Here is a 19,299-nt window from a genome sequence, read left to right as displayed (position 1 = left end):
GTCGCCGTCGGAAAGGGCGAAGCCCGATTATGACCGGCGGATCCTGGATCATAAAAAAAAAACATAATCTTATCAGACCAATGAGGCGTCGGACAAGTTGGTGAGACGCCTGGGCCTTAGACAGTTAAACCGATGAGGTCCCGCATTTGACTCCCAGCAATCATATCTTGGGGGACTTACCTAGTGGTATTAGCAAAAACTCTCACCACCCCGAGGAATAGTCCATTGCATGTGGGAAACCTCAATTATAAAAAAAAATCTTATCGGTATTATTAAGAATATATATTCTAAGTTTACTATTGCATTTTTACGATAAACAGTTAATCCCTCTTGTTGCGCTATCGACTTTCTTTCAACTGAATTCTTATTGGTAAGTCACAAGTATGAACACTACTCACAATCATTTTTAGTATTTTTTTTTTGTGGAAAAAACCAACAAAAACCTTAAACTATGTCCATTCACCAAAAAAAAAAAAACCTTAAATTATGTCCACTATGATACATTTACCCCAAATTTTTTTTTGTGACGCAAGAAAAAGTTTGGGGTAAATGTGTCATACTAATACAAATTTAGGGTGGATGCATCTCTTTGACATATTTACCTCAAAATTTAGGGTGAATGTGTCACATGCTTGCAAATTTTGGGTTTTTAGTGTCACAAAAAGTAATTTAGATTAAATAGGTCACACGGATATAAGTTTGAACTTTTTGGTGGCGATGACAAACTTTGGGGTTAATATGTCGCATATGTACACGTTTAGGGTTTTTGATGCCACAATTATTATTTTTGGGTAAATATGTTACATCAGGTATAGTTTGAGAGTTTTGGTGGTTTTTTCTTTTTCCCAAGTTGGTAATTGTTGAAATACTAATGCATGGAAACTAACCAGGATCTTACAAATAAGTCAATGTAAAAGCACAAAAAAAATAATGAAGAACGATAAAGGACACGGGAGATTACGTAGTTCAGTCCGAATATCGGTACCTACATCCACGGGAGAGCCAGCAAGAACAATCCACTATAATCGGAGAATCGGAATTACAATAGCTCAATACGCTTGTATTTCCCGCATATAAATTATACCCAAACCCTAAATGTTCACAAATAAACAACTTAATTGGATATAATAAAACTCACGCACAAATCTACTACGCTCAAGGCTCCTCGCACGATCAAGAGAATGTCACCTTTCGTTCACCTTTCTTTTCGTCTTCGCGAGTCGTCCTTCCGAGAGCCTCCCTTGCTCGCGACTTTTATTCAATTTTTGTGCGGCACGGTGGAGTCTCTATTTGTGTGCTCATAAAGAAAACAAGAAACCCTCCTTTTCCTTTTATTTGTTACTTTCCTATCTGACGAAGGTTTGCTTTGGACTGGGACCCACCGAAGTCTCTTTTCTATTGAAGATATATATCCCCAAATCTTGATTAATGGTCAAACGTGGTCCCCACCCTTCTTCTCAACGGCAAGGAAATGCATCCTCTGTAGGAGTTCTCGTATTTACGATATCGTCACCGTTTCTCATCCAAAGAGCATCAATTTCGTGTACGATTTAAAAAAAAAAAACTCGAGACATAATTTTAACAATTTTCCACCTTGGCTTGATGTTTAAAGCCAAGTCAATAATGCTCATCATCCGAGCTGCTCTTTCAACGCCCCCACAGGCGGTCACTCTTTACAGATGCCAATAGTGCTCAAGCAAAGCTTGAGCTTCGCCAAATGAACAGGCTTTGTTATCATGTCCGCAAGGTTTTCTGCTGTAGCGATCTTTTTCATAACAATCTTACCATTCGCTAAGACATCTCGGATGAAGTGGTACTTGATATTGATATGCTTCGTTCGCTCGTGATAAACTGGATTATATGCCGGATATATCGCACCTTGGTTATCACAGTGTATATCAACACTTTTCTGTTCTAACCTAAAGTCCAAGAGCAAACTTTGTAACCATATCGCCTCTTTCACTATAAAGGTCAGTGCCATGTACTCCGCCTCGATCGATGACGGGGCTACGTGGTCCCGTAAGGACGCTTTCCAACTAATTGCACCACCTGCAAGCGTAAATACGTATCCCGCTAAAGATTTGCACTCATCCAAGTCACCCGCATGATCGGAATCCACAAAACCAATGGTCTCACTGCCATTCTTGTCCCTCCGATATACTATATCAACGTCCGTTGTCCCCTTCAAATATCCGAGGATCCATTTCACAGCTTCCTAATGAGTTTTACCTGGATGCTTCATATAACGACTAACTACACTGACGACTTGTGAAATATCAGGTCTAGTGCATACCATAATATACATAATACTACCCACGACACTAGAACAAGGAACACAAAACATATGCTCCTCCTCCTCCTCGCTCTGCGGTGATAACTTAACCGAAAGTTTAAAGTGCTTCGCTAATGGTGTACTCACAGACTTCGCAGAGCGCATATTAAAACATGCTACAATCTTCTCAATATATTTCTTTTGAGACAGACGTAATAATCCTCCAATTCTGTCATGCAAAATCTTCATACCCAATATTTTCTTTGCAGCACATAAATCTTTCATCTCAAACTCAGCACTTAACTGCCTCTTTAGCACATCAATATCGGACATATTTTTTGCTGCTATCAACATATCATCAACATATAACAACAAATATATCAAAGACCTGTCCTCCAATCTCTTAAAATAAATACAGCTATCCATCTGACTCTTTGAATAGTCTTGACTAGCCATGAAAGCATCAAACCACTTGTACCACTGTCTAGGAGATTGTTTCAGCCCATATAATGATTTCTTTAACAAGCAAACATGGTCTTCCTTATCCGGAATAGCAAATCCCTCTGGCTACCTCATGTAAATCCGTTCCTTCAACTCACCGTGAAGAAACGCCGCTTTTACATCAAGCTGCTCCAACTCGAGATCCTGAGCAGCAACTAAGGCAAGTAAGACATGAATAGAAGTATGCCTTACCACAGGAGAAAACACCTCATTGTAGTCAATGCCCTCCTGCTGGGTATACCTCTTCGCAACAAGCCTCACCTTATATCTTGTTGCCTCAACACCAGGAATGCCATCTTTCCGTTTATAGACTCATTTACTTCCGACAATCTTCCGGCTCTTGGGTACTTTAACTAACTCCCATGTCCGATTTCGATGGAGTGATTCCATCTCTTCACTCATAGCCCCTAGCCACCGTGACGACTCGTAATAAAACGAAGGCTCATCTATCTCCACCTCGTCACCTACAGACAAAGCATAAGCAAAATCAGTATAGGCATAACGTACCGGTGGTTTAATTTGTCTTCTCTATCTGTTTGCGGCTATACTACGCTGTGGCTGTACTGGTTGTTTACTATCACCGACTTCAAGAACTGCAACCTCATCTGCAGCCTCAACATCTGTTACCTCCGAGGTCTCCGGAGTCTCCACCTGAAGTTCCACCTCACTACCGATACCATGATCCGTCTTCTCTGCTGGTTGTGTCTCGGAACTCCTTTGTTGAAGCATTGCGGTCTCGTCGAAGATCACATCTCTGCTGATTAGAAAACCGGGTGATCCGAGATCGGTACACCATAACCGGTAACCTTTCACCTCATGTGCATAACCCAGAAATATGCACTTCTTCAACCTCGGCTCAAGCTTACTATCACTAGTATGAGCATACACAAGACATCCGAATATTCGTAATCCAGAGTAATCGACGGGTTTCTTCGGCCATACTTCCTCTGGAGTTTTGCACATGATAGCAGATGATGGAGATCGATTAATCATGTAACAGGCCATGTTCACTACTTCGGCCCAAAATTCCTTGCCTATTCCAGCATGCGAAAGTATGCTTCAAGCCCGCTCAAGTAAAGTTCTGTTCTTCCATTCTGCCATGCCATTTTGTTGTGGTGTCTCACGCACTGTGCGGTGTCTCACAATCCCTTCTCTCTCGCAGAACTTGGTAAAATCTTTACCACGTAACTCCATGCCGTTATCGGTTCTCGGGCACTTAATATGTTTATCCGATCGCTTATTAATCAATGCCTTAAATTTCTTGAACCGATCAAACACATCAAATTTGTGCTTTAGAAAGTATACACATACCTTCTTGGAATAGTCGTCTATAAATGTCGGTATATAACGGACACCTCCTTTCGAAGGAACCGGAGACGGGCCCCAAACATCCGAATGAATATATTCTATCGGTTGCTTGGTCGAATGAATACCCGTGGCAAACTTAATTATGCGCCGCTTCCCAAAGATGCAGTGCTCACATAAGTCTAACTTACTTGTCTTCTGACCCTTTAACAACCCCCTATCACTCAGCATCGTCATACCCGCCTCACTCATGTGTCCTAGACGCATATGCCATAAACGAGTTAAATCAAAATCCGACTCACCCGATGAAACCGCAATAGCTCCTATCACGGTCTCTCCTAGTAAATGATAGAGAGAACTTACTTTCTTCCCTTTCATCATTGTCATGGCACCTCGAGAGATTTTCAGCACTCCACTTTCAGCGGTGTACTTACACCCGATATCATCAAGTGTCCCAAAAAAGATAAGGTTCTTCTTGAGCTCCAATACATGCCTCACGTCCGTCAATGTGCGTACTACACCATCGTGCATCCGAATCCGAACTGTCCCTATCCCCACAACCTTACAGGATGCGTTATTCCCCAACGGAACTCTACCACCATTTGCAGTTTGGTAAGTAGTAAACCGGTTCCTATGAGGCGTCATTGTTGACACTCGATTTTTAATCAATCTTTTTTCGATTTATCTTTGAAAATTCATAAAAAATTCACAAAAAATTAGAAAATTGAAAAATCAACTTTGGTAGCCTTGGCCAAGCTCGAGGAACCATTTTTGATCAAAAAATAATTTTTCATATTTTTCGTATTTTTTTGATATTTTTCAGAAAATAGGAAAATTCCCAAAAAATCAAGAAAAAATATCAGTCGAGGTCACAAAAATACAGAAAAATAGTCAATATTTTTCTTTTAATTTTCTTTTCACTTTGACCTCTTAAAATTTGAAAATCTCAATCCGGATTTGTGTGTTCCTTCACAAATGCACCCCATAAATTAGACATAAAAATACCATTTGGGGTCATTTTATTTTTCTTTCTTCACTATTGAGGGTTGTGACATGATTCTTTGGTATTCCACTTCACATTCTGATCCAATTGCACGTTAATTTGTTCAATTTTGGCATTAGGGACTTAATTGCACAGAAAATTTTTTCACTTTAGTCCCTAAAATACCAAATCTGAAATTAAATCTTCCTAAGAGACACCCATGGAACCCCATGACCCCTATCCTATAATTTTCCACCTTCTGAATCTAATGACGGGCTCAATTGATGCTAATTCTTTCACTAAGGACTCCAATTTTACAAAAATCACTTTCGGATCCTACCCAATATTTGGGATTTTCACTCAATTCCTAGAGTATTTTCCACAAGAAACCATTTCCGGAAGGAATCCAGGACGGGAAAGTGATTTTTGACACCAATTTCACAAAGAAATGATGTCTGCAAGGTCATTTAGGATACCTTTCTCGCGAACCGGGTTCGCCGAGTCGGGCGGATCCGACTCTGCAACCCGGCACTATTCATCTTCTTCTTCACGGTTCATACGCGCGAGTAAAGGTGGGGAAGCTGGCCGTCCGTTCAAGGATTGAGAGGGAATCAAAAGGAAGCTTCTGGAAGGGGGTCGGCAGCTAGAAGGAGAGGAGAAATCAGTTAGAAGGAAGTTAACAAAAGGAGAGGAGGGCTCGCAAAGAAAGGGAGAGGATTGGGTGCAGAGGAGAGGAAGATTCAGAAAACTCTCGGGAGAAGGAGAAGTTCGCCATTGAAGGGGAGAAGGATCGAGCAGAACGAGCTCGATTTTCCGACGACTCAGACACCATCAATCATCTCCGCTACTCCTGTTGGTTCTACCGGAATCAATCGAAGCATTTCGACCAACTTGATCTTCTCAAGATCACCGAGAAAGGTATGCACAGATCCAGTTTTCCTCAAGCTTCGTTGACGATACTGCGGTGTTTCGATCGATTTTTCTTCACGATTTTAAGTCTAGATCCATATGAGTAGATCACTGAATCCTTCTCTTGGCCCCGTCATGATGGTTTTTGCATAAACCCCCCTCATCGTCAACTCCCCTGAACCCCGGACATACGGCCAACGCGCGAGCTTACACCGAATAAAGCTAAAACTCTTTTGGCCATTGGTAAGTTCGCTCAACTTTTATGGATGCTACTAGTGTAATCCGGAATATTGACTAGTGCCGACTATGGGCGTTCGTGATGGTCGCTGGAAAACGCATCTGTTTAGCTTTGCTTAGATTGATTCCAGGTAACTCTCGTTCTTGAATCTGGCGTTTATTGATGTAGATTAGTCGAGGAGTAGATTTGCATAAAAATCGTTGAGTTTCGGAGGTGTTTCGGTGTCATTTCTCGGGCTCGTCGGAATCTGCACATTTGGCCAGAGTATAACAGTTGAGAACGTTCTGTGAACTGGATTTTAAGGGATAAAACTGAGATATATTAGCTTGGATTGTGTAGAGAACCGAATGGTTTACGTTTCGCGAAGTTTAAGGCTGATTTTGACGCCGGAATGTGATTTCCGGCGAGGCGCCAGTGAGGTTCGCCGGCGCCGATCATCTTCTCGAGCGGAGACGTTGACCGGTCAACGTCCGGGTGGCGCCGACGTGGCGCACACGTGGTAGCCACGTCGGCAAATTCGTTATAACAGAATAAAAATGATCCGACGGCCTAAAATAGGCCACGTGTCGAGATCTCGGATTTTCGAAAAATAAAAATCATTTTTTCAAATATATTTCATTTTTCAAAAAATAAAAAATATTTTGTGATCGCGTGGCCCAGGTTTGGCCACGCGTCACCATTCCGATCGTTGGATCAAATTTTCGGAAATTCAAGTATTAAATAAAAATCATTTTCAGAAAAATAAAAAATGCTTAGATCGAACGGTTGAGATTTAATAATTTAATTCGATCTGAACCGTTGATCTTGGTAATCAGATCGTGCGGTGGCGATTAAGTCTCTTTTTGATATGGACCGTCAATTCCAGTCGGAAGATCCGGCCGTGAGGGAGGCACCACGTGGCGAAATCTGGAGCGTCGATTTTTTTAACGAGAGTTTTGAATTTTCGAATGCCAATTTCACAAAGTGACGTCGTTTTTGGAGGGGCGCCGGTCCGGGCATGAGTCTAGACCGGGTTGACTGGGCCGTGGACCGGGTTGACCCGGCCGGTTTAATAAAAAAAAAAATCTAAAAAATCATTAAAAAATCGAAAAAAAAAAATAGGAAAAATTGTAGAAAATTCACAAAAATTCCAAAAATTCCCAAAAATTGAGGAATGGTCACCATCAACTGATCAATCCTAATTTTTGAGATTTCTCCTCCCGATCTTTCCAAAAATGACAATTTTACCCTTTAAGGGTAATTTGTCTCCAAAAATTCCCGTGACTTCCAAAAAATGTTGGAAATTATGAAATGGGTCAGTATAGGTGGCCAATCCTATTTTCAACATTTCTCACTCCGAATCTCTTCTGAAATGACGATTTTGCCCTTTTCGGCAAATCGTCCCCAAATTTTCTCAAAATTACGATTTTGCCCCTCAAGGGCGAATCGCTTCCAAACCACTCATGACCTCCTCTTATGCTTTGAATGTCCCTTCCCTAAGCTGATAGAGCTATACTAGGAATGCCATGCTGATTTGATGTGATTTATCCGCATGTTATGGATTCCTTGAGTTGCGCATTTACTTTAATTGATTGTGATTGCGAGGATAGTCACTCCCATTTGCATGAACTCTTAGATTTAGGATTCGTACCCCACTCGTCCGCATGAAATCCGAGATTAGAAAAATTCAATCAACTTAGGTACCGAAAGGGCGTCAATTCTGATAGTTGGCGTAACTAAGTCCCCGATCCCATTTCTCTGGTTCTCGCAGAATCGAATAGAATCTCCCAACTATTCGATAGGGTTTCCAATCGTACCTTCTACGAAACGATTGGTGGTGACTCCGAGGCATGCACACGTAGCACATGTCACTAGACCGCACCGAAAGGTCGACTCGTTTTTTTATCCTCCGTTGCGATTTGGGTAATAGGCCTTGGGAGAGGCCCGCGTTCGAAGGTCCACACGCAATCGGGCCGGAAGGGAGACCCATTAGCCCTCGATCGTCCGATGGAGGGTCGCGACGATCATATGATAAGAACACCCCGAATCTAGCACCCATTCGTTTTCTGACGAACCCGTAGTCACACACAAGACAGCCTCTGCATCACTAGTGCTCTCCTCAAGAACGTTCGCCACACTACTTGCGGCTTTCTGCTTATCGGCTATGTTTCTCAACTTAAGACAATCTCTCCTTAAGTGCCCATCTTCGTGACACTTAAAGCACTTCACGCGTCCCTTGGACTTTCTATGGCGTGATTTAGACCTGCTTTTACCTCTACTACTATTGGACCCTCACCGTTGCTCTCTACCCCGAATCACTAATCCTTGCGCTACATCTTACGCTAGGCTGTCATCTCGTAACTTTCTCTGCCACTCTTTAGAAAACAAGGCGGACTTTACCTCTTTCGAGGTAATCATAGTACGCCCCGCAATGCTGAATCAGCAAAGTGCTCCCATGACTCTGGTAGGAAAGCCAACAACATCATGCCCCGCTTTTCATCATCAAGTGTCTTACCGACATTCTTCAAATCCATCACGAGTTTATTAAATTCATCTAGATGGGTTCCGATAGATGTACCTTCAGTATATCCGAACCGGAACATCCTCTTCAACATATATATGCGATTGTTCAAACCCTTCATTACATAGAGTGCCCGAAGTTTTGCCCACAATGCTGCGGTATCCTTCTATTCGCCTACCTCTATTAACACTTCATCCGATAGATTCAACAAGATTAAACTTCTAGCTTTCCTTATTACTACATCCTTTTCAGCATCTGTCATCGTTTCGGGCAACTCAGCCTTGCCCTCCAATGCTTCTGCTAAACCTTGAGTTGTCAATAACTCCTCCATCTTGAGGCTCCACAACCCAAAGTTGTTCCTCCCATTAAACTTCTCAATTTCAGCTTTCACTCCAGACATAATTGCAATCACAGGATATCCAGATAATAAGCAGACAAGTAAAAGCCTCAAATCACAATCTAGAATATCCGAACCTCAACCTGGCTCTGATAGCAATTGTTGAAATACTAACGCGCGGAAACTAATCAGGATCTTACAAATAAGTCAATGCAAAAGCACAGAAAAAATAACGAGGAATGATAAAGGACACCAGAGATTACGTGATTCAATCCGAATATCGGTACTTACATTCACGGGAGAGCCAAGAAGAACAATCCACTATAATCGGAGAATCGGAATTACAATCGCTCAATATGCTCGTATTTCTTGCACCTAAATTATACCCAAACCCTAAGTGTTCACAAATAAATAACTTAATTGGATATAATAAAACTCACGCACAAATCTACTACGCTCAAGGCTCCTCGCGCGATCAAGAGAACGTCACCTTTCGTTCATCTTTCTTTTCGTCTTCGCGAGTCGTCCTTCTGAGCGCCTCCCCTGTTCGCGACTTCTATTCAATTTTTGTGCGGCACGGTGGAGTCTCTGTTTGTGTGCTCATAAAGAAAACAAGAAACCCTCCTTTTCCTTTTATTTGTTACTTTCCTACCTGACGAAGGTTTGCTTTGGACTGGGACCCACCGAAGTCTCTTTTTTGTTGAAGATATATATCCCCAAATCTTGATTAATGGTCAAACGTGGTCCCCACACTTCTTCTCAACGGCAAAGAAGTGTATCCTCCGTAAGAGTTTTCGTATTTACGATATCGTCACTGTTTCTCATCCAAAGAGCATCAATTTCGTGTATGATTTAAAAAAAAAAATTCGAGACATAATTTTAATAGTAATGTCCAATATTTGTGAATTTGCGACCCTTCGGGTTTAATCTTCAACTAGGGATAGAGGGAAATATAACTCAAATGGCTAAATAACTAAGCACGTTACATGGGGTGCTATAGGTTTTTTTTTTCCTCGTAAACTCTTGGATGGAAAACTAACCCGGTCGATATATGTCCGTTATAATCCATCGATCTGTGTCCTGCGTCGACTCATTTGTTTAATTCTATTCTCTTGTGGTGCTTCTTACTAGTTTCTCTCTTCATATCAAGGATGATACTTGACGAAATTTTAAACGAACTTATGTGTATTGAATACTTAGCGGCATTATATCAGGGTGACAAAAATCTAATCAATAATCTAATCAACTTGACATTTATCCTCTACCATTGAACATAGAATCTCAGTGCACGTCCTTAACCCATAATGGAGAACGACAACTCGTCAAACTTCGGATTCTTCGGTTTTCTTTGTTTGGTCGCGCTTTCAAAATTCGTCAAGTGGTAACCTTAAAATCTTCTGGGTAGTGGCTTAATCTTTCTGCTTTTTGAAGTCTGTTTGGTGGCGTTCCCACAATCTTATGTCAAGAACAAGACTCTTCCCGTTTAGCAGATAAATTGACAATCCCTATCTGTTGTCCGAGGGGATAACGTATTAGAATAAGTGAAACACCGCGAGTCCGATTGACTTCGAGCAAACTCCTCTGTATTGAAGTCACTTGCAAAGAATGTATGCATGAAATTAAATGATTCTCTCGTTAGCAATTTTCGACATGACCCTTTTATGGGACACGGCAAGGTGCATAATTAAATAGGTTTCGGTATGGTATAAACGGGACGTGGATTGACCCGCTTAACCCGTTTAAACACATATTGATATGTTAAGTTGATGAGTTAACATGTCATTTGTTTCAAAACGACATAATTAGATGCATTTTTAATTTGTTCATATTATATTTAATATAGCTTTTTATCTTTCGAAGTTTCTAAAAATCACGCCCATATAAAAAATGGTAGACAGTAAGATACACATATATTTAGGGATATAAAAATCATTTAACATGAGAAAAAGCTAATTCAATAGTACAATTCAGATTAATATAAAGTGAGACGAGTTATATTATCTAGAAACATGTTAAACATATTAACAAAAGTAAAATTGTATAAATGTGGTTTTATGTGTTTATCGTGTACATTGGTTATTATATATTTCTAAAGAGGTAAATATATCGTGTCGTGTCGCAATTTGCCATCGATACATTTGATATTCGTGTTGACCATGTCATGTCATATGACCCACTTTACTAAGCACGTCGTGTTCTTGTCGAGTTATTTGAAACGTAAACTAAACGTGTTATGTTCGGGTTACCCATATTCATGCTATACCCTTGTCCATGGAAAATTATCTAAATAGTCTTAAATCAATCTTGTGTCTGCCAATCCAGTCCTAAATTTTTAAGTTTGGCCAATTTAGTCCTAAATATTTTGATGATATACCAATATAGTCTTTCCGGGCAATTTTCGCCTAAGAATGAAGTTGATCGTTGATGGAGATTCAACTTAAGATAAGTTGATGCAGAAGGATACCTAAATTAAGGGGAGCGGATCTAACACTAGGCTTACACGTGAGGAAAAAATTGTTAGAATACACGATTGTGTGATTTATGTTAGAGAAATCCTACATCGCAGAATCGATGTGGTGTATAGTAGTTAATATATCTTGGTTGGCCCATAACTTATTGATTTAAGCTTTTGAGTAAATGTAGGTCCAACTAGATATGTTTGTGTTGCGCGGAACAAGCGATTAAATAATAAAAAACAGAATAATAAAATAAATCAAACAGCAAATGTAAGTGGTTCGATCGTAAAAACCTACGTCCACGGGGAGAGTAGCAACGAATTTTACTATAGAACAAGTGATCCGACGGAAATTACCAACCACGTTCGAGCCACTCAAACACTCTCGGTGTTTCCCAATCCCAATTATATTCAAGAATGCATACAGTTTTTAACTCCTCATTTCTTACGAAATAATCTCTCAATCTCGTAAATCTCGTAAAAGAATTATACACAAATTTTTACCACTAGAATTTCTCAGCTTGAACACAAAATATTCTTGGATGTAATTCGCGATGAAACCTTCTCTGCACGAAGACCCACTTTCAAGTACTCAGTGCCTATGGTACGTCATTCATAAATTGACCACATGGCACTCTAAGAGAAAGTGAGCGCTTTGGCCTTCTAGAGTCTTTTAACCACGGCGTCAATTGATTTATAAGCAAAAACTAAATCACACGTATTAGAGAAAGGAACAAATTCCTAGAGGGATTTGGTCAATGGAGTCCAAGATTTGGACTTTCTTATCTCTTTTCTTTAATTCTTTCTCTACCAAATATTTCCTTTTCTTGTTTTGTTTAAATTTCTTATCTAACAGAATTTCTTACACCAAAAACGAATATTTTGATTCCATGCCAAATAATTGACGTCCACAAATAATAATCCTTTCCTCTCGGTTCAGATTTTCATTTTGGGCTCAAATTCAAGACATATTTCTAGCAATCTCCATCTTGACTCGATATTTGAGTCAAGTCACACTCGCTTCGCTATAACTTCGAATTTCATCGCTACTACTCTCCTATAGCCCCACGGGCTTGATCGCATAAAATATATTCCAAGTCCAAGCTGCGCTTGAACTTTGCCATAACCGTGGATCTCATCAGAACACTAACCGCACATGCACATTTAATCGCTCCACAGGAACTTTCCGACATAACCGCCTTAACTACGGATAAAGCAAAACCTTCCTTGCACTCATATCTATCGGGAGATCAAACACGTACCTTGTTAATATCAGTAGTTGCAGCAACCATTGGCTTTATAAGCTCTACCTAGCTACAAGCACTATCTATGCCAATTACTTCGCTAATAATCGCTACCTCATGAGTTTCCCGTTGCAACTCCACCTTCAACCGAACATCGTCCGGATCCGTATGAACATTGCTATAATCACTCCTAGCCGGAAGTACTAGAGACTCGTTAAATGTAGCTTCTTTGCTGTTAACGGATGAATTTTATTTCGAACACCACAACCGATAACCATGTTCACCTTGTGCATAGCCTAGGAATATGCACTTTTTTTTTCCTTCCATCGAGCTTACCATCACTAACTCGAACGTAACATAGGCAACCAAATATTTTAAAAATAGAATAATCAGCAACATTACCCGACCACACTTCCTCGGAAGTCCGACATCCAAACATAGTCGATGGGGATCTATTTATTAGGTAGCTCGCCGTACTAATCATATTCGTTAATAATCTCCTAGCCATACCAGCACTAGAGAGTATTTTTTGAGCTATCTCTAGTAATGTTTTGCTCATCAACTCTGCAATATGTTGTAGTTTATTGGCATTAGAGCGGTGTCACACTATACCTTCATTCACGCAAAATTCATTTAACAGCTCTAAGCAAAACCGCATGCTTTTGTCGGTCTACATCTGGTTGATCATTTCACCAGTCTCCTTTTTTTATCAAATCTCTCAACTGCCTGATCTTGACAATAGTATTAAACTTTTTCCTTAGCACAAATACTCAAGTCCTCCTCGAGTAGTCATCAACAACCGTTAGCATAAATTTGGCGCTCTTTCTCGAAAAAAACTACGACAACCTATGGACATTTAAGTGAATTAATTCTGCAACTTCCGTGGTTTCTTTGACAATCGCACTAAATTGCACTTTTCGCTATTGATCTAAATCACAGCGCTCGCGTACATTTAGTTCTTTAGCAATATAACTACACAATAAATTTCTTTCACTTAGAACCTTCAAGCTTCTCTAACTAATGTGCCATAAACACATATGCCACAATTTAGACTCTCGAATAGATGCCTTTGATGTTTCCGCAGCGAATTTCGTCACTGTCTCATCTTGAAGCTCATATAGGCTATTGTGCTTGATTCCTTTCATTATCACCAAGACACCTCGAATAATTTTTAGAACTCCGCATTTTGAAAAATACCGACACCCAGCTGAATCCAGGGCACTCAAGGAAATCGGATTTTTCTTCAACTTTGGAACATACCTCACTCTTGTCAATGTCCTCATAATACCTTCACGCATTCTGATTCTAACATTGCCAATATCTACAACATTGCATTCAATGTTGTTCGCCAACTACACTTTACTACTATTCATGCATAATAAGCAGTAAACAAGCTCCCGTTTGGTGTAACATGAAAAGAACAACCAAAATTCAAAATCCATCTATCAAATGACGAATCCTCAAGGACAGACAAGACAAGACAAAATCAGCATTATTCAAATTATTATTAGCTATAGCTGCAATATTATCCGCAGAGTCAACTTTAGTTCCCTTACCCTTCCCATTCTTTAGCTCAAGGCAATCCCTTCTAATGTAGCCCTTCTTGCCACAATTCTAATAGACAGCACCACAATTCTAACATATAGCATCACCAATTCTAGACTAATTGCATCTATTTGAGTTTGTACTACTACTGCTAACACGAGTACTAACTCTTCCTCTATTTTCATCTACTAAAGAAGTAGATATATATTTGTCAGATTCTCTTCTATGGATGTCTTTACTCAGAATCAAATCTTGAATCTCATCAAATGTCAAACTTGTTGATCTAAAAGAATTACTAATAACGATAACGATAGTATTCCAACTATCCGGCAAAGAAGATAATAGGATCAAAGTACATACCTTGTCTTTAAAGCCAATATCAACTGAACTCAATTGACTAATGATCACATTGAATTCATTGATATGATTAGCAATTGACGCACCTTTGTTCATCTTTAAATTAAACAAACGTTGCATCAAATAGACTTTGTTGATCGCCGACGGCTTCTTGTACATATCCGATAGAGCTTTCATCGGGCCCATAGTGGTCTTCTCTTTCATGAAATTAAATGCGATGTTACAAGCAAATGTTAGCCGAACAACACCCATCGCTTATCTATCCAGCAATTCCCAATCGCTTTGCTTCATCGCATCCGGCTTCTCCCTAGACAAGAGCAAATGTAATGTCATCCGATATTGATAATTCTCAATTTGCATCTTCTAGAAACCAAAGTCCTTCCCCTCAAATATGTTGATTTTTACTTTAACTTCTTCCGTCGCGATGGATTCGCTTCAACTTCAAGCAAGCCTGGCTCTGATACCAATTGTTACACGGAACAAGCGATCAAATAATAAAATACGTAACAAGAAAATAAATCGAATACCGGATATATGTGGTTCGGTCGTAGAGACCTATGTCCACGGGGAGAGTAACAACGAATTCCACTATAGAACAACCGATCCAATGAGATTACAAACCGCGCTCGAGTCACTCAAGCACTCTTAGTATTTTTCAACCCCAATAATATTCAAGAACACATACAGTGTTTAGCCCCAATTCCTCACGAAATAATCTCTTAATCTTGTAAAAGAATTATACACAAATTCTTATCACAAGAATTTCTCAACTTGAACACAAAATCTTCTTAGATGTAATTTGCGATGACATCTTCTCTGCACGAAGACCCATTTTCAAGCACTTAGCGCCTATGATACGTCGTTCATAAATTGACCACACGACACTCTTAAGAGAAAATTGGTCCTTTGGCCTTCTAGAGGCTTTTAACCACAATGTCAATTGATGTATAAGCAAAATCAAAACCACACATATTAGAGAAAGGAACAAAATCCCAAAGGGATTCGGTCAATGGAGTCCAAGATTTGGACTTTCTTATCTCTTTTCTTTAATTCTTTCTCTACCAAATATTTCCTTTCCTTGTTTTGTTTAAATTCCTTATCCAACAGAATCTCTAACACCAAAAATGAATATCTGGATTCCATGGCAAATAATTGACATCCACAAATAATAATTCTTTCCTCTCAAATCAAAATTTTGCTTCAAGCTCAAATTCGAGATATATTTCTAACAATTAAGCTTGAACTTTGGCTCTTTTTTAGCAATTTCTCCGGGTGAAGGTATTTATTTCTGCTACGCCCTCCCAATGGGTCAATGCTATGAGATGAAGAAGGGTAGTGATCTGCACTGGAAAAAGGAATTATACGAAAAGGGGGAGGGAAAGGAGATGAGATGACTTATCGTATAGTTTTTGAGGTCGATTATGGTTTGAAAAAAAAACCCGGATAATACGGGTGCCAAGGTCGTTTATGTCATAAAAAAAAAGCAATGGATCCGAGTCCACCATATTGAACTCACATATTGCGGTAGGAGACCCTGCATATCGAGAGTGTTTATGTGTGTGTGTATATATATATCTTTGCCCTATACCTTTCCTTTTGGTGAAAGCAATGACGGTTTACAACATGCAGTACTCATCAACCCTTTCTTATATTCCAGCACAATAAGAATTGACAATTGGCGTAACTTTTGTACAACGCTTTCTTGAGTGGCATAATTTTTTCTTCGATCACTTTTAGTGTAATAACTTCTAAAAGAATGTTTACTTAAGTGTTATAACTTTCAAATGTTCATTTGAGTACCATAAATTTAAAAAAACGTTTACCTAGGTGTTGGAAATCCGACGTGCCATGACACTTGTGATGAACATTTTAAGAAAAAAGTTATGTTATTCAAGCAATTGATTGAAATATTACATGTCACTTAAGTGGTTGGAAAAAAAAAGTTATGGCACTTAATTAAACGATGTACATAAATTATGATACTCAAGTAGTCGAAACAAAAATCATAATAATTTGCGCCCTACGAAAAGTTATGTATTTGTGGTGTTGTTGTCCCTATTAGCATAACATGGAAGTGATATGAGTAAGTCCTGCCACAAAATACAACTTACACAGCTTCTTTGGTCAACCAATCACTCCTCCATTGAGTCTTATCAACACGTATTCTATCCTCGAAGGTGCAGGTGCGTGCCACTTATTGAGCCGACCCTTCAATCTTTTCCAAATAGAAAGAGTTTGATGCCCTTATTAAAAAAAAGGTTTTTTCTTTCTCCCATGTTTGCAAGGGGTCCAAAACAGATAATTCGTATAGAGCACTAGTTAACCCTAGCTTGGCATCTTTCTCGAGGAAGCAGGAGAAAAAAAGTATATAAACCACCATTTCCAAAGTCATCTTTAGCAGAGTCCTAGGTTTGTGTCTCTTGCATATCTGACCAAAATACATGAGTTCTATCCATACGAACATGACTTCATTAGCTACACTAGCGCAAGGAGAGAGTTGGTACATAACTAACAGAGCGAGTGGAGCAACATGGTTGATGTCATTGAGGACCTTTTTAGGGGTGTTAATACATAATAGAAAGGAGAAGTTCGTAAAAAGTTCTTGCTTGGCGACGTGTTTACAACGAATGCCGATAGGTCAATCGATGCGGAAATAAAGAAGAAGAACAAGTTTTTTCTGTCATCCTTTGATGAACACATGCCAAAGCCAAATCTAGAAGATAGTATAGCACACTATTTGCAGCTTAATGGCACGTCTTGCAATTGCTTAGAACAAATGATGGATCTCTCACTTCAATTAGTAAGCTTGATTGAGCAAAGCCGTTTGCTTGCAATTCTAATCGGACCGACAACTACACTATATATGTCATTGTATCACAGTCATATTTAGTAAGACATAACATATTTCGACACTTTTTCCTTGTACATGCGCTGAGGCGGATGGAAGTTCAACAATCCAATTGCTTATCAGGGAACTGGACATGTCAATTGAATGAGCCTCTTTAGATTATGTTTGTTAGATATATATATATATATATATATATATATATATATATATATACAGATTATTTATGATATTCTAAATATCCATAATATTCTGGATAATGATCTAAATACATCTAACAATGTTGAAGACAAAGGATAGGAGAGAATTATATGGCCTAAATCACGAGGGGGCGCTTGAAAAAAAAAAATCAAGGTGGACCTTGTTGTCAATATATTCATGACTCGTTCCATAATATGGAGCCACACACTCGATGGCACTAACAGTGGACAATTGTGAAGGGTCATCTGTCACTTGTCTTTCCGACGCCATCTTACGAAATATTTTCTGTAGTGACAGCTTGAATACTTAAAAAAAACATATCCTTTCCCGTCAGACCAAACCATTTTCTGACAAGGGAGGCGGCGAACCGATTCAGAGCCAAGTGGGAAATGAGGCATAAGATGCAGGCTAGATAATTTAAAATAAATTGCAGTGCTCCTCCGAATATTTTGTGTCACGTTAGCTAAACCATCATGCTCATCGGCGTTCACAGAGTGGGATAAGACAACCGACATGACCTAACTCACGACATTATCATCCGTCGACGGAGCGCTAGAGTCGAGTAATTTTCCGCATTCAAAACGAGCCTTTCTCTAGTTAACCAACCTACTTCTTTTTTTTTTTTTTGGTCTAAAAAATTGCTCGTTAAATGAAGAAATTAGGGTTTGAGAAGGACATCACGCCTGGTTTAGTGCGCCAAAGATTGGCTGAAGGGAGGGACAAGACCTCGTTTTGTGGTTTCCTACCAAAATGAGGGCTAACGTGCGTGAAGCTGAGCTCGTTACCTTAAATGGAAACCTCAAAAATCTGAAAATCAAGGGCAATCTTTCCCATGATTGACGTGTTGACCGACACGTGGGTGCACCGAGATGTGCTCTTTCGGTGTCTCCGAGGAACCAATGGATTCCTGCATTGAATCTGTTGGATGAGTCATGGACCCATGTGATTTTGTCTTTCGTGGTAGTACCAACTTGAACCTAGATAATCTAATTTGTCGTCTATGTGGCCATGCCATCTATAACACAATTGCATATTGAACTTAGAATGGTTATAAAAAAGGAAAGAGAGGAACAAAATCAGAACAAGAAATTGACCCTCCTCATCGATATTAATTGCGCCCGACGGAATTGGCCGACTAAAGTATAATATGCTTGGATCGAGTACTATCCTAAAGTGGGAAAATCTAACTATAGTTTCATCCTCCACTGCAATTCTTATATTTAAATAATATAATCAATGTGTATTATGGGCCTTTCTATGAATATATATATCTATTTTGGCCTTAAGAATATAGATAAAATGTTCATGGGGACTTGACCCTAATTAGGATTATGTGATATGCATTTAGAGGATAGATTAACTACAGTCAAAGTATCGTTAGAAGCATGATTACATAACGACCCACCCCGTAATACACATCGATTACATAGTAACACTGCTTGTGATGGAACAGTAATCGATGTCCGGTCATCGAAGTGGACTTAATAATGTGGGTACGTTTCTGAATTAATTATTCTCTCAACTAGAAAGCAAATTTAGCCAAAAAAAGAAAAAATTGCAACTTTGGGACAATCTTTTTGGCTGGTCATCAACAGTCCTATCCACCAA

The sequence above is a fragment of the Rhodamnia argentea genome, chromosome 2, assembly GCF_020921035.1.
Source record: "Rhodamnia argentea isolate NSW1041297 chromosome 2, ASM2092103v1, whole genome shotgun sequence".
NCBI classification, from domain to species: Eukaryota; Viridiplantae; Streptophyta; class Magnoliopsida; order Myrtales; family Myrtaceae; genus Rhodamnia; species Rhodamnia argentea.
This window is presented reverse-complemented; position numbering follows the sequence as displayed.